The sequence below is a fragment of the Pongo abelii genome, chromosome 4, assembly GCF_028885655.2.
Source record: "Pongo abelii isolate AG06213 chromosome 4, NHGRI_mPonAbe1-v2.0_pri, whole genome shotgun sequence".
Taxonomy (NCBI): domain Eukaryota; kingdom Metazoa; phylum Chordata; class Mammalia; order Primates; family Hominidae; genus Pongo; species Pongo abelii.
In genome coordinates this window covers 161,635,175-161,648,357 of record NC_071989.2, presented here as the reverse complement: position 1 = coordinate 161,648,357, position 13,183 = coordinate 161,635,175, and the positions used below count along the sequence as shown (strand labels likewise).

The 13,183-nt window shown below is 38.5% G+C and overlaps 1 long non-coding RNA gene across 1 annotated transcript in view; it reads left to right on the top strand.

Annotated features, from left to right (window-relative positions):
* Positions 1-614: 614 nt before the first annotated feature.
* Positions 615-13,183, top strand: part of LOC134761443 (uncharacterized) — a 330,423-nt gene continuing 317,854 nt past the window's right edge. Inside the window, exons 1-2 of the long non-coding RNA XR_010140056.1 lie at positions 615-698; positions 10,835-10,928. This is a non-coding gene — a long non-coding RNA (uncharacterized LOC134761443). The remainder of the gene's footprint in view (positions 699-10,834; positions 10,929-13,183) is intronic.

Here is a 13,183-nt window from a genome sequence, read left to right as displayed (position 1 = left end):
TCCTAATGTTCCCGCTGTGTGTTGTGAACTGGATTGGCATCTATCTTCCCCTATGCACTACCCTTGCAGGCTTTGCCAGGTCTATATCAGGCCAATCCGTCTTCCAGCTGACTCAATAGACTTGCCCTCTGGGTGCCTTCCTACTCTTGGGGAAACAGCATAGTTTGGGTTTTAGCTGAGAAGATTCACTGAGCCATACATTTATTGGAATTCATTGGTTTACTTATTTTAGTGTCTGTTTTCAGCATCAATCTTACATAGACAGCTATCCAAAATGCTACTTGTGTCACTGAAAGGTCTTACCTTTCCCAAAATGTCTTCTCTATGCCATAGTTCTTGAATTCTCCCATTTTGGATTAAGAAACCAGGAGCACTTGTTAAAATAATAATGCTTCCCTATTCAGTGTTAATTTACCCAGTGATATGGTTTGGCTGTGTCCCTATTTAAATCTCAGCTTGAATTGTATCTCCCAGAATTCACACGTGTTTTGGGAGGGAATCAGGGGGAAGTAATTGAATCATGGGGGCTGGTCTTTCCCATGCTATTCTCATGATAGTGAATAAGTCTCACGAGATTTGATGAGTTTATCAGTGATTTCTGCTTTTGCTTCTTCCTTATTTTTCTCTTGCTGCTGCAGTGTAAGAAGTGCCTTTCACCTCCTGCCATGATTCTGAGGCCTCCCCAGCCATGTGGAACTGTAAGTCCAATTAAACCTCTTTTTCTTCCCAGTCTCGGGTATGTCTTCATCAACAGCATGAAAAAGGACTAATACACCCAGCTACAAACTATCCCTTAAGCTAAATATGACTGGGTTGAATGGAGCAACTGTAGAAGTAATCAGAATCCCCAAGTGAGTGGAACAAGTCAGTTCTAAAAGGGAGAAAAACCTTGGGAATGCTAGAAACAGACAGCTCAATGGGCATATTCAGAAGAAAACAATAGATATTAGGTACCTTGGAGATAAGTTATAAAAATGGAGAAAATTTGTGTAAAAGATATTCTAACAGCATAGAAATGGAATAATGGGGTTAGAAGGGGCTAGTTTGTTGAAAGATGAGACCACTGAGGAGAAGAGAGGGGCCATTACTTCCCTGCGGGACTGTAGAAAGTAATAATCAGTTTGGACTAGAATCTAAGTTTGCTAACACCTAGACCTCTGCTCTTTCCACTTCCCAGTCTTTTCCAAAGTGTGGGCTGAAGAGTACTGCTCCTGTAAATTTAATGAAATTTTCCATGGGCAAGAAAAAAGGTATAGTTGTTGAGTTTAAAAAATATGATTAGAAAGAGGCATATTAGGGCAAAGTACTTATCTAGAAGTCTTGGGATATGAACTCTGGCCATTTTGTCAATTAATATTTATCGAGAACCTAATATAAGTTATATGCTAATGGCTGTAGGCATAATCATGAGCAAAAGGAACACTCTCTTTATTCTTATGATCTGACAGCCTACTTTCTCATCAGAAGGTACATATAGATCAAAGAATCACACAAATGCACATGTATTTTCAAAGTGACTAATGTTTTACAGGAAGGCAATCCAGTGTTTTTTTTTTTAATTTTAAAAATTTCAATAGCTTTTAGAGTACAAGTGGGTTTTGGTTACATGGATGAATTGTAGAGCGGTGAAGTCAGAGATTTTAGTGCACTCATGTGCACTAAGTAGTGTACATCATACCCAATATGCAGTTTTTTAAATCCTTTAACCACCTCCCACCCTCCTCCTTCTGAGTCTCCAAAGTCCATTATACTACTTAGTCTGCCTTTGTGTACCCATAGCTTAGTTCCCACTTGTAAGAGAAAATATGGCATTTGGTTTTCCATTCCTGGGTTCCTCAACTTAAAATAATAGGCTCTGTCTCTATCCAAGTTGCTGCAAAAAACGTTATTTCATTCTTTTTTATGGCTGAGTAGTATTCCATGGTGTACTGGAATAGTGAGTAGTACTGAGTAATATTCCCTGTTTTCATTATTCACTCATTGGTCGATGGGCACTTACGTTGGTTCCAAATCTTTGCAATTGTTAATTGTGCTGCAATAAACGTACATGTTCAGGTAAGCTTTTTTATATAATGACTTCTCCTTTGGGTAGATATCCAGTAGTGAGATTGCTGGATCAAATGGTAGATTTTTTAGTTCTTTAAGAAATCTCCATATGGTTTTCCTTAGAGGCTATACTAATTTACATTCCCACCTGCAATGTATAAGCATTCCCACATCCACACCAACATGTACTGTCTTTTGACTTTATAATAATGGCCATTCTTGCAGGGGTAAGGTGGTATCTCATTGTAGTTCTAATTTATATTTTCCTGATGATTAGTGATGTTGAGCATTTTTCATATTTGGCCATCTGTATATTTTCTTCTGAAAAATGTCTATTCATGTCAGTTGCCCACTTTTATTTGGATTATTTGATTTTTTTTCTTGCTGACTTGTTTGGGTTCCTTGTAGATTCTGGATATTAGTCCTTTGTAGAAGGCATAGTTTGCAAATATTTTCTCCCATTCTCTGGGTTGTCTGTTTACTCCAATTACTTCTTTTGCTGAACAGAAGCTTTAAAAAAATCATTATATCAAAAGGACACTTACACATGTATGTTAATTGCAGCACAATTAAAAATTGCAAAGATTTGAGACCAAATTAAGTGCCCGTGCAGCAATGAATAGATAAAGAAAATTAATTAGGTCCCATTTATTTATTTTTGTTTTTGTTGCATTTGCTTTTGGGGTCTTGGTAAAAAATTATTTGCCTATGCCAGTGTCTAGAAGAGTTTTTCCTAGGTGTTTTTCTAAAATTTTTATGGCTTTAGATCTTAGATTTAAGTCTTTGATCTATCTTGAGTTGATTTTTGTACATAAGGTGAGAGAGATAAAATTTAATTCTTCCATATGTGGCTATTCAGTTTTCCCAGCATCATTTATTAAATAATTTATTGAATAGAGTGTCCTTTCCCCAATTTATGCTTTTGTATGCTTTGTTGGAGATCAGTTGGCTTTAAGTATTTGCCTTTATTTCTAGGTTCTCTATTCTGTTCCATTGTTCTGTGTGTCTACTTTTATATCAGTGCCACATTGTTTGGGTAACATGGCCTTGTAGTATAATTTGAATTCAGGTGATGCCACCAGATTTGTTCTTTTTGCTTAGGATTGCTTTGACTATTTGGGCTTTTTTTTTGGTTCCATATGAATTTTAGGATTTTTTTTCTGATTCTATGATAAATGATGTTAGTATTTTGATAGAATTGCATTGAATCTGTAGGTTGGGCAATATGGTCATTTTCACAATATTGATTCTTCTAATCCATGAACATAAAATGTGTTTTCATTTCTGTCATCTATGATTTCTTTCAGCAATGTTTTGTAGTTCTCTTTTTTATTTTATTTTATTTTTATTTATTATTATTATACTTTAAGTATACCTCCCAATGCTATACCTCCCCCCTCCCCCCACCCCACAACAGTCCCCAGAGTGTGATGTTCCCCTTCCTGTGTCCATGTGTTCTCATTGTTCACTTCCCACCTATGAGTGAGAATATGCGGTGTTTGGTTTTTTGTTCCTGCGATAGTTTCCTGAGAATGATGATTTCCAATTTCATCCATGTCCCTACAAAGGACATGAACTCATCCTTTTTTATGGCTGCATAGTATTCCATGGTGTATATGTGCCACATTTTCTTAATCCAGTCTATCATTGTTGGACATTTGGGTTGGTTTCAAGTCTTTGCTATTGTGAATAATGCCGCAATAAACATACGTGTGCATGTGTCTTTATAGCAGCATGATTTACAGTCCTTTGGGTATATACCCAGTAATGGGATGGCTGGGTCAAATGGTATTTCTAGTTCTAGATCCCTGAGGAATCACCACACTGACTTCCACAATGGTTGAACTAGTTTACAGTCCCACCAACAGTGTAAAAGTGTTTCTATTTCTCCACATCCTCTCCAGCACCTGTTGTTTCCTGACTTTTTAATGATCACCATTCTAACTGGTATGAGATGGTATCTCATTGTGGTTTTGATTTGCATTTCTCTGATGGCCAGTGATGGTGAGCATTTTTTCATGTGTTTTTTGGCTGCATAAATGTCTTCTTTTGAGAAGTGTCTGTTCATGTCCTTCACCCACTTTTTGATGGGGTTGTTTGTTTTTTTTCTTGTAAATTTGTTTGAGTTCATTGTAGATTCTGGATATTAGCCCTTTGTCAGGTGAGTAGATTGCAAAAATTTTCTTCCATTTTGTAGGTTGCCTGTTCACTCTGATGGTAGTTTCTTTTGCTGTGCAGAAGCTCTTTAGTTTAATTAGATCCTATTTGTCAATTTTGGCTTTTGTTGCCATTGCTTTTGGTGTTTTAGACATGAAGTCCTTGCCCATGCCTATGTCCTGAATGGTAATGCCTAGGTTTTCTTCTAGGGTTTTTATGGTTTTAGGTCTAACATTTAAGTCTTTAATCCATCTTGAATTGATTTTTGTATAAGGTGTAAGGAAGGGATCCAGTTTCAGCTTTCTCCATATGGCTAGCCAATTTTCCCAGCACCATTTATTAAATAGGGAATCCTTTCCCCATTGCTTGTTTTTCTCAGGTTTGTCAAAGATCAGATAGTTGTAGATATGTGGCGTTATTTCTGAGGGCTCTGTTCTGTTCCATTGATCTATATCTCTCTTTTGGTACCAGTACCATGCTGTTTTTGTTACTGTAGTCTTGTAGTATAGTTTGAAGTCAGGTAGCGTGATGCCTCCAGCTTTGTTCTTTTGGCTTAGGATTGACTTGGCAATGCGGGCTCTTTTTTGCTTAGTTTTTTGCTCTTTTTTGCTTAGTTCATATGCTTTGCATATGAACTTTAAAGTAGTTTTTTCCAATTCTGTGAAGAAAGTCATTGGTAGCTTGATGGGGATGGCATTGAATCTATTAATTACCTTGGGCAGTACGGCCATTTTCACAATATGTGGTCAATTTTGGAATAGGTGTGGTGTGGTGCTGAAAAAATTGTATATTCTGTTGATTTGGGGTGGAGAGTTCTGTAGATGTCTATTAGGTCTGCTTGGTGCAGAGCTGAGTTCAATTCCTGGGTATCCTTGTTGACTTTCTGTCTCGTTGATCTGTCTAATGTTGACAGTGGGGTGTTAAAGTCTCCCATTATTAATGTGTGGGAGTCTAAGTCTCTGTGTAGGTCACTCAGGACTTGCTTTATGAATCTGGGTGCTCCTGTATTGGGTGCATATATATTTAGGGTAGTTAGCTCTTCTTGTTGAATTGATCCCTTTACCATTATGTAATGGCCTTCTTTGTCTCTTTTGATCTTTTTTGGTTGAAAGTCTGTTTTATCAGAGACTAGGATTGCAACCCCTGCCTTTTTTTGCTTTCCATTTGCTTGGTAGATCTTCCTCCATCCTTTTATTTTGAGCCTATGTGTGTCTCTGCACGTGAGATGGGTTTCCTGAATACAGCACACTGATGGGTCTTGACTCTTTATCCAATTTGCCAGTCTGTGTCTTTTAGTTGGAGCATTTAGTCCATTTACATTTAAAGTTAATATTGTTATGTGTGAATTTGATCCTGTCATTATGATGTTAGCTGGTTATTTTACTCGTTAGTTGATGCAGTCTCTTCCTAGTCTCGATAGTCTTTACATTTTGGCATGATTTTGCAGTAGCTGGTACTGGTTGTGCCTTTCCATGTTTAGTGCTTCCTTCAGGAGCTCTTTTAGGGCAGGCCTGGTGGTGACAAAATCTCTCAGCATCTGCTTGTCTGTAAAGTATTTTATTTCTCCTTCACTTATGAAGCTTAGTTTGGCTGGATATGAAATTCTGGGTTGAAAATTCTTTTCTTGAAGAATGTTGAATATTGGCCCCTACTCTCTTCTGGCTTGTAGAGTTTCTGCTGAGAGATCCACTGTTAGTCTGATGGGCTTCCCTTTGAGGGTAACCCGACCTTTCTCTCTGGCTGCCCTTAACATTTTTTCCTTCATTTCAACTTTGGTGAATCTGACAATTATGTGTCTTGGAGTTGCTCTTCTTGAGGAGTATCTTTGTGGTGTTCTCTATATTTCCTGAATCTGAATGTTGGCCTGCCTTGCTAGATTGGGGAAGTTCTCCTGGATAATATCCTGCAGAGTGTTTTCCAACGTGGTTCCATTCTCCCCGTCACTTTCAGGTACACCAATCAAATGTAGATTTGGTCTTTTCACATAGTCCCATATTTCTTGGAGGCTTTGCTCGTTTCTTTTTATTCTTTTTTCTCTAAACTTCCCTTCTCACTTCATTTCATTCATTTCATCTTCCATTGCTGATACCCTTTCTTCCATTTGATCACATCGGCTTCTGAGGCTTCTGCATTCTTCACGTAGTTCTCGAGCCTTAGTTTTCAGCTCCATCAGCTCCTTTAAGCACTTCTCTGTATTGGTTATTCTAGTTATACATTCTTCTAAATTTTTTTTCAAAGTTTTCAACTTCTTTGCCTTTGGTTTGAATATCCTCCCGTAGCTCGGAGTAATTTGATCATCTGAAGCCTTCTGTCAGCTCGTCAATGTCATTCTCCATCCAGCTTTGTTCCGTTGCTGGTGAGGAACTGAGTTCCTTTGGAGGAGGAAAGGTGCTCTGCTTTTTAGAGTTTCCAGTTTTTCTGCTCTGTTTTTCTCCCCATCTTTGTGGTTTTATCTACTTTTGGTCTTTGATGATGGTGATGTTCATATGGGTTTTTGGTGTGGATGTCCTTTCTGTTTGTTAGTTTTCCTTCTAACAGACAGGACCCTCATCTGCAGGTCTGTTGGAGTACCCGGCCAGCTGTGTGAGGTGTCAGTCTGCCCCTGCTGGGGGGTGCCTCCCAGTTAGGCTGCTTGGGGGTCAGGGGTCAGGGACCCACTTGTGGAGGCAGTCTGCCCATTCTCAGATCTCCAGCTGCATGCTGGGAGAACCACTGCTCTCTTCAAAGCTGTCAGACAGGGACATTTAAGTCTGCAGAGGTTACTGCTGTCTTTTTGTTTGTCTGTGCCCTGCCCCCAGAGGTGGACCCTACAGAGGCAGGCAGGCCGCCTTGAGTTGTGGTGGGCTCCACCTGGTTCGAGCTTCCCAGCTGCTTTGTTTACCTAAGCAAGCCTGGGCAATGGCAGGCGCCCCTCCTGCAGCCTCGCTGCCACCTTGCAGTTTGATCTCAGACTGCTGTGCTAGCAATCAGCGAGACTCCGTGGGCATAGGACCCTCTGAGCCAGGTGCGGGATATAATCTCCTGGTGCACCGTTTTTTAAGCCAGTCGGAAAAGCACAGTATTCGGGTGGGAGTGACCCAATTTTCCAGGTGCCGTCTGTCACCCCTTTCTTTGACCAGGAAAGGGAACTCCCTGACCCCTTGTGCTTCCCGAGTGAGGCAATGCCTCGCCCTTCTTAGCCTCACGCACGCTGCACGCACCCACAGACCTGCGCCCACTGTCTGGCACTCCCTAGTGAGATGAACCCGGTACCTCAGATGGAAATGCAGAAATCACCTGTCTTCTGCATCGCTCACGCTGGGAGCTGTAGACCGGAGCTGTTCCTATTCGGCCATCTTGGCTCCTCTTGTAGTTCTCTTTGTAAAGATCTTTCATCTTCTACATTAAGAATATTCCTTGGTATTTCATTTTATTTTTTGTAGCTATTGTAAAAGGGATTAAATTCTCAACTTGATTTTCAGTTTGATCATCATTGGTATATAGTAGTGCTACTTATTTGTGTGCATTGATTTTGTAACTGACTTTCGTGAACTCATTTGCTAAATCTAGGAGTCTTTTGGAGGAATCTTTTGGATTTTCTAGGTATCTAGGTATATAATCATGTCATTGATGAACAGTGACAGTTTGACTTCCTCTCTTCCAATTTGGATGTCCTTTATTTCCTTCTCTTGCCTGATTACTCTGGCTACGAATTCCATACTGTGTTTGAATAGAAGTGGTGAAAGTGAGCATCCTTGTCTTGTTCCACTTCTAAGGGGGAATGCTTTCAACTTTTCCCCATTCAGTATGATGTTGGTTGTGGGTTTTTCATATATGGCTTTTATTATTTTGAGGTATGTCCCTTCTATGCTAAATTTGTTAAGGAGTTTATCATAAAGGGATCCTGGATTTTGTTGAATGCTTTTTTGGCATCAATGGAGATGATCTTTAATTCTGTTCTTGGGATGTACCATATTTATTGACTTGTGCATGTTAAACCACACCTGCATCCCTGAGATAAAACCTACTTGATCATGGTGTATTATCTCTTTGGTATGCTGTTGGATTTAGTTAGCTAGTATTTTGCTGAGGATTTCGCATCTATGTTTCTCAGGGATATTGGTCTGTACTTTTCTTTTCTTTTTCATTATTTTGTTATGTTCTTTCCTGGTTTTGGTGTCAGGGCGATACTGGATTCATAGAATGAGTTAGGGAGGATTCCCTCTTTCTCTATATCTCTTGGAATAGTTTCAGTAGAATTGGTACCAATTCTTTCAATGGTAGAATTTGGCTGTGAATCCATCTGACCCTGGGGATTTTTTCTTGGTGGGCATTTTTTTTCTTTTTATTACTGATTCAATGTCACTGCTTATTATTGGTTTGTTCAGGGTTTCTGTTTCTTCCTGATTTAATTTGGAAGGGTTATATGTTTCCAGGAATTTATCCATTTCCTCTGGATTTCCTAGTTTTTGTATATAGAGGTATTCATAGTACTCTCAAATGATCTTTTGTATTTTTGTGGTGTCGACTGTAATGTCTCTAGTTTCATTTCTGAGTTTATTTGGATCTTCTCTCTTCTTGGTTAATCTTGTGAATGGTCTGTCAATTTTATTTATATTTTCAAAGAATCACCTATTTTCATTGATGTTTTATGTTTTTTTGTTTTAATTTCATTTAGTTCTGCTTTAATCTTTGTTATCTCTTTTCTTCTGCTAGCTTTGAGTTTGATTCCTTCTTGTTTCTCTAGTTCCTTGAGGTGTGATGTTCGGTTGCAAATTTGTGATCTTTCACTAATGATGTAGGCATCTAGCACTATACACTTTCCTCTTTGCACTGCTTTTGCTGTATCCCAGAGGTTTTGATAACTTTTGTCACTGTTGTCATTCATTTCAAAGATTTTTCTTAATTTCCATCTCGATTTCATTGTTAATCCCCAAATCTTTCAGGAGCAGATTGTTTCATTTCCATGTGTTTGTGTAGTTTTGTGGGTACCTTTTGGACTTGACTTTTAGTTTTCCATTGTCATCTGAAAAAATACTTAATATGATTTCAGTTTTTAAAAATTGAATGAGAGTTGTTTGTGCTGATGAGAAGAAGGTACATTCTGAAGTTCTTGGGTAGAATGTTCTGCAAATATCTGTTAGGTCCATTCATTTTATAGTGTAGTTTAAGTCCATTGTTTCTTTGTTGATTTTCTGTCTCAATGATTGGTCTAGGGCTGTCAGTGGAGTGTTGAATTCCCCCACTATTATTGTGTTGCCGTCTGTCTCATTTCTTAAGTCTAGTAGTGATTATTTTATGAATCTGGGAGCTCCAGAGTTAGGTGTATGTGTATTTAGGATTTTAATGTAGGAAGACCATTCACTTCTTTAGGAGGACATGTCAAAATGTCCTGAGGGTGAAGTGGCTTAGAGATGACTTCTTAGATGAAAGAGTTCTTGAGCTGATAACTGAAGGGGTAGTACAAGCTAACTAGGTGAAGTGCATTTCAAGGGTGAATAATGTGTGTGGAGCAAGGGAAGCATGACGCATTATGGCAGAACATTCTGGTTAGGGTGCCGAGGTCCATGAAGGTGGCGGGAGGTGGGCTGAGACCCAAGTGCTCATTATGTCTGAACACAAGAGTTGTATGTTTTCCCCAGTGCATCTTACGAATACCAGTATTCCTCTATATTATCAAAAAGGTTAGGAAATACTGTATCAGGGCAACTAAAAGGTAAAATGAGATGAGTTAAAATTATGGTTGAGAAAAGAGACTGGAAGATCATGCAGGGGACTTGAGATTTGGATCTTAATCCTAAAAGCAACTGTCGGCTACTAATATCCTGTGTGGCCTTGGCTGAATCCCATTCTCTTTTTGGACTTCAGTTTCTGCTTCAAAGGTGTGACGGGATAATCTGTTTCCTTTCTGCTCTGATAGCTCTGATTTTTCTCATACTCCTGCGATTTTCTTTTTCTTTTCTTTTCTTTCTTTTTTTTTTTTTTTTTTTTAAACTCACATAAAGGTTTGCTCTGAAGAAGCTGTGTCTTTGGAGTATTTTCCAGGAGCTTGTCCTGAGGGTTTTGCTAAGTTACTTGCTGGCTTTTTCCAAGGTGATTTCTGCATCCAGGTGGAGATGGAGCTGTCCTGCTTGCTGATAATGAGTTGTGATTTCACATGACTTGTTATTGCTGCTCTTTATCCACCTCCTGCCTTGGCCTCAGGAGCTTGAGTTCCCCAAGCCTTCTCATTCCAAATATAGCAACTCCTAATTCATAGTTATTTTTGCTGTTAGAGGAAGAGAAGTGGCAAAACCCAAACCTATCTTGTGGGTGGGAAATCCAAGTTCCGTTTTGCACTGCTACTTTTCTTGGCTCATTTTGGACCATTGTTGACAAACACATTCCCTTCAAGAAAACCACCCCTTTTTGTAGATTATACTAATTTCCAGATTTCCAGAAATGTGTGATCACCATTCAAGGCCACTTTCCTACCGCCTATCTAACATTTCTGACTAAGTAGCCTACACATTTCAGACATCACACACTGGTAATAGAGATTGTGGTACTTAGAGATGTGATGCTGGAATTCTTAGAAAAATCTGTGGGAGATCCAGGGGACTTCTGGACAGTATATGTGAATGTGAGTGGACAGAAGTACTTTATCTTCTAGGAACTCCTGAGAACTGAGAAATGACTGTTTAATGAACAAAGAGAGAAGTGACAATGAGACTGCCCTGTCCAGAGACTCCCAAATAAAGAAGGAGGTATGTGGGTTTGGGGAGAGATAAGAGCACTTGAGCTCTCTGTTAGAGAGGCTGGCTTCACCCCAGTTCTGTTATTTATAAGTTTTGTGATTGTAGCAGGTAAGTTACATTCTCTGGGCCTCAATTTCCTCTTCTTTGACTATTTTACAAGTGAAGCCATCTTAGGCTGGAAAAAAAGGATATGTTCCAAGTGAAAGGAGGTGATTAATTACAGTTACTTTGCCAAATAGACCATATGCTAGTAAAGTTATAACACAAATAAGGCACTACATGAAAATATTTAGCAAAGTGTCAGGACTGTAGCAAACATTTAAATAATACTGATAATAAAATTATTATAAATTAAATATTTCATAGTTTTTAGTCTGTATATTTATTCATTTTTATTATTTTTGGAGAGCCACCTTTTTTTAAGTTCCAGCTGTGTTCTTTTTATGTATGACTGACATCAAAGTCTCTGTTACTGAAGTCCCTGTCCACCTTCAGAAAACAATGGTAACATTCATATACCTTCCTGCTCTGAGGTAACCCAGATGATCCTTGCAAGTTCTTCATCTGTGTCTGTATAACACAAGTGTTTGTGCAAGACAATAGCAGTTCATGAGACCACCCTGACAGAGACAGTACATTCGATATCAATGTGGAAACTCCTGCCGTGAAATAGAGATCTGATGGGATTTTAGGTGGAAGCCACAGGACTTGGTGGTTGGTTGAATATGAAGGAGGAGCTGGGGATGAAGAGGTAAATACGCATAGAGTGAAGCATCCTTAATGACCACCAGGTTTCTGGGTTGAATGACTGGGTGGAAGATAGTGCCTTTCCTGAGACAAGAGATTCTGAAGAAAAAAACAAGGTATGAAGGAGGTGGAAAAAGATTTCAGTTTGGAATGTGTGGATTTTGAGGTGCTTGCAAGGTTTCCTGGTAGTTATGTGCAATGAGGAATTGAATATAGGAAACAGTATTTAGGAGAGTAAGCTAGAGACATGGATTTTGGAATTATGAGTGGGTAGATATTCCAGACTGTGGGAATGAATGAGATTGTGTAAGTGAAGTATGAAAGATGACAGAAGGGCTGACAATGCAACTCTTAGTATTAGTAACATATGAGATCATTAAAAAAGGAAACTAGAACAGTCCATAGGAAAGAGGAAGATAAAATAAATGTTGTCACAGAAGATTGGGGAATAGTTTCTGTTTGTTTGTTTTAGGACTGATGATCAAAAAGGGATACTCTAACAATTCATGAGTCTAAATGAAGAGATATGTATTGATCTGTCAGCAAAAGGTCTTGCATTTTTGGTAGAGATGGTAACAAGAGCTCAATTCAAACCCACCAATATCTTTCCCACTGTAGTCAAAGGGAAATATGAGTATCAAGAACTTAAAAGTTAATTAACTGGATGGTTTGAGCCATACTTATATACTTTGATGCTGACAATTTTAATTTCCATCAGAGCTCAGTGTCTACAGCCTAACCTTCTTTATTTCCTTGTTAGCATGTTGATGCTCTGTTAAGCAACTCCCCACCCAAACTGTAAGTCACTAATGATATGTATTTTTTTTTTATCATTTTAACATACAAAGTTTAGGTTCATATCTATGAAGAGAAAGATTATGGATATCTATTAATGAGGTCTTAAATATAGAATGATGAGGCGTTGGTGTGTTAGAAAACTAAAACTAAATTGGGATTAAGGAAAATTAATTTTGAATTCTGACTGTGCTATTAACTTTTTCTGTGGCAGAAAAAAAAAATCTCTTCTCTTCCAGTCTCAGTTTACCTATTAGTAAATGTAGGGGTTGGACTGAAAGATTCCTTTCATCATTAATATTTTATGAGCTCTGAATAGACACATTTTTCAGTGTAGAATGAGGGGAGGACAGCATGGTGTTTAGAATTCTGTGTTTCTGTCTTTACCTATGGTTCATGTCTGTGATTTCTGAAAGTTAGAGGTGGGCAGCCTGTTCATTCATGACCTTCTAAACTTTTACTCTTGGAGGAAAAAAAAATTATTGACTATTTTAAAAGCAAAGACATCTTAGTCTAAAAAAAAAAAGAAAAAAACATTTTTCCAGTGAAAGAAGGTGATAAATCCCAGTTACTTTGTGCTAACCTGCCTATGCTAATAATGTCTCTCCCCTCTCTACTTTCTTTCAAATAAACAAAGAAACATACAGTGCTTAATACATGCCAATTACTTGCTAGCCACAGGGATATTAGTATGATTAAGGCATAGCTTTAACCTTAAGAGT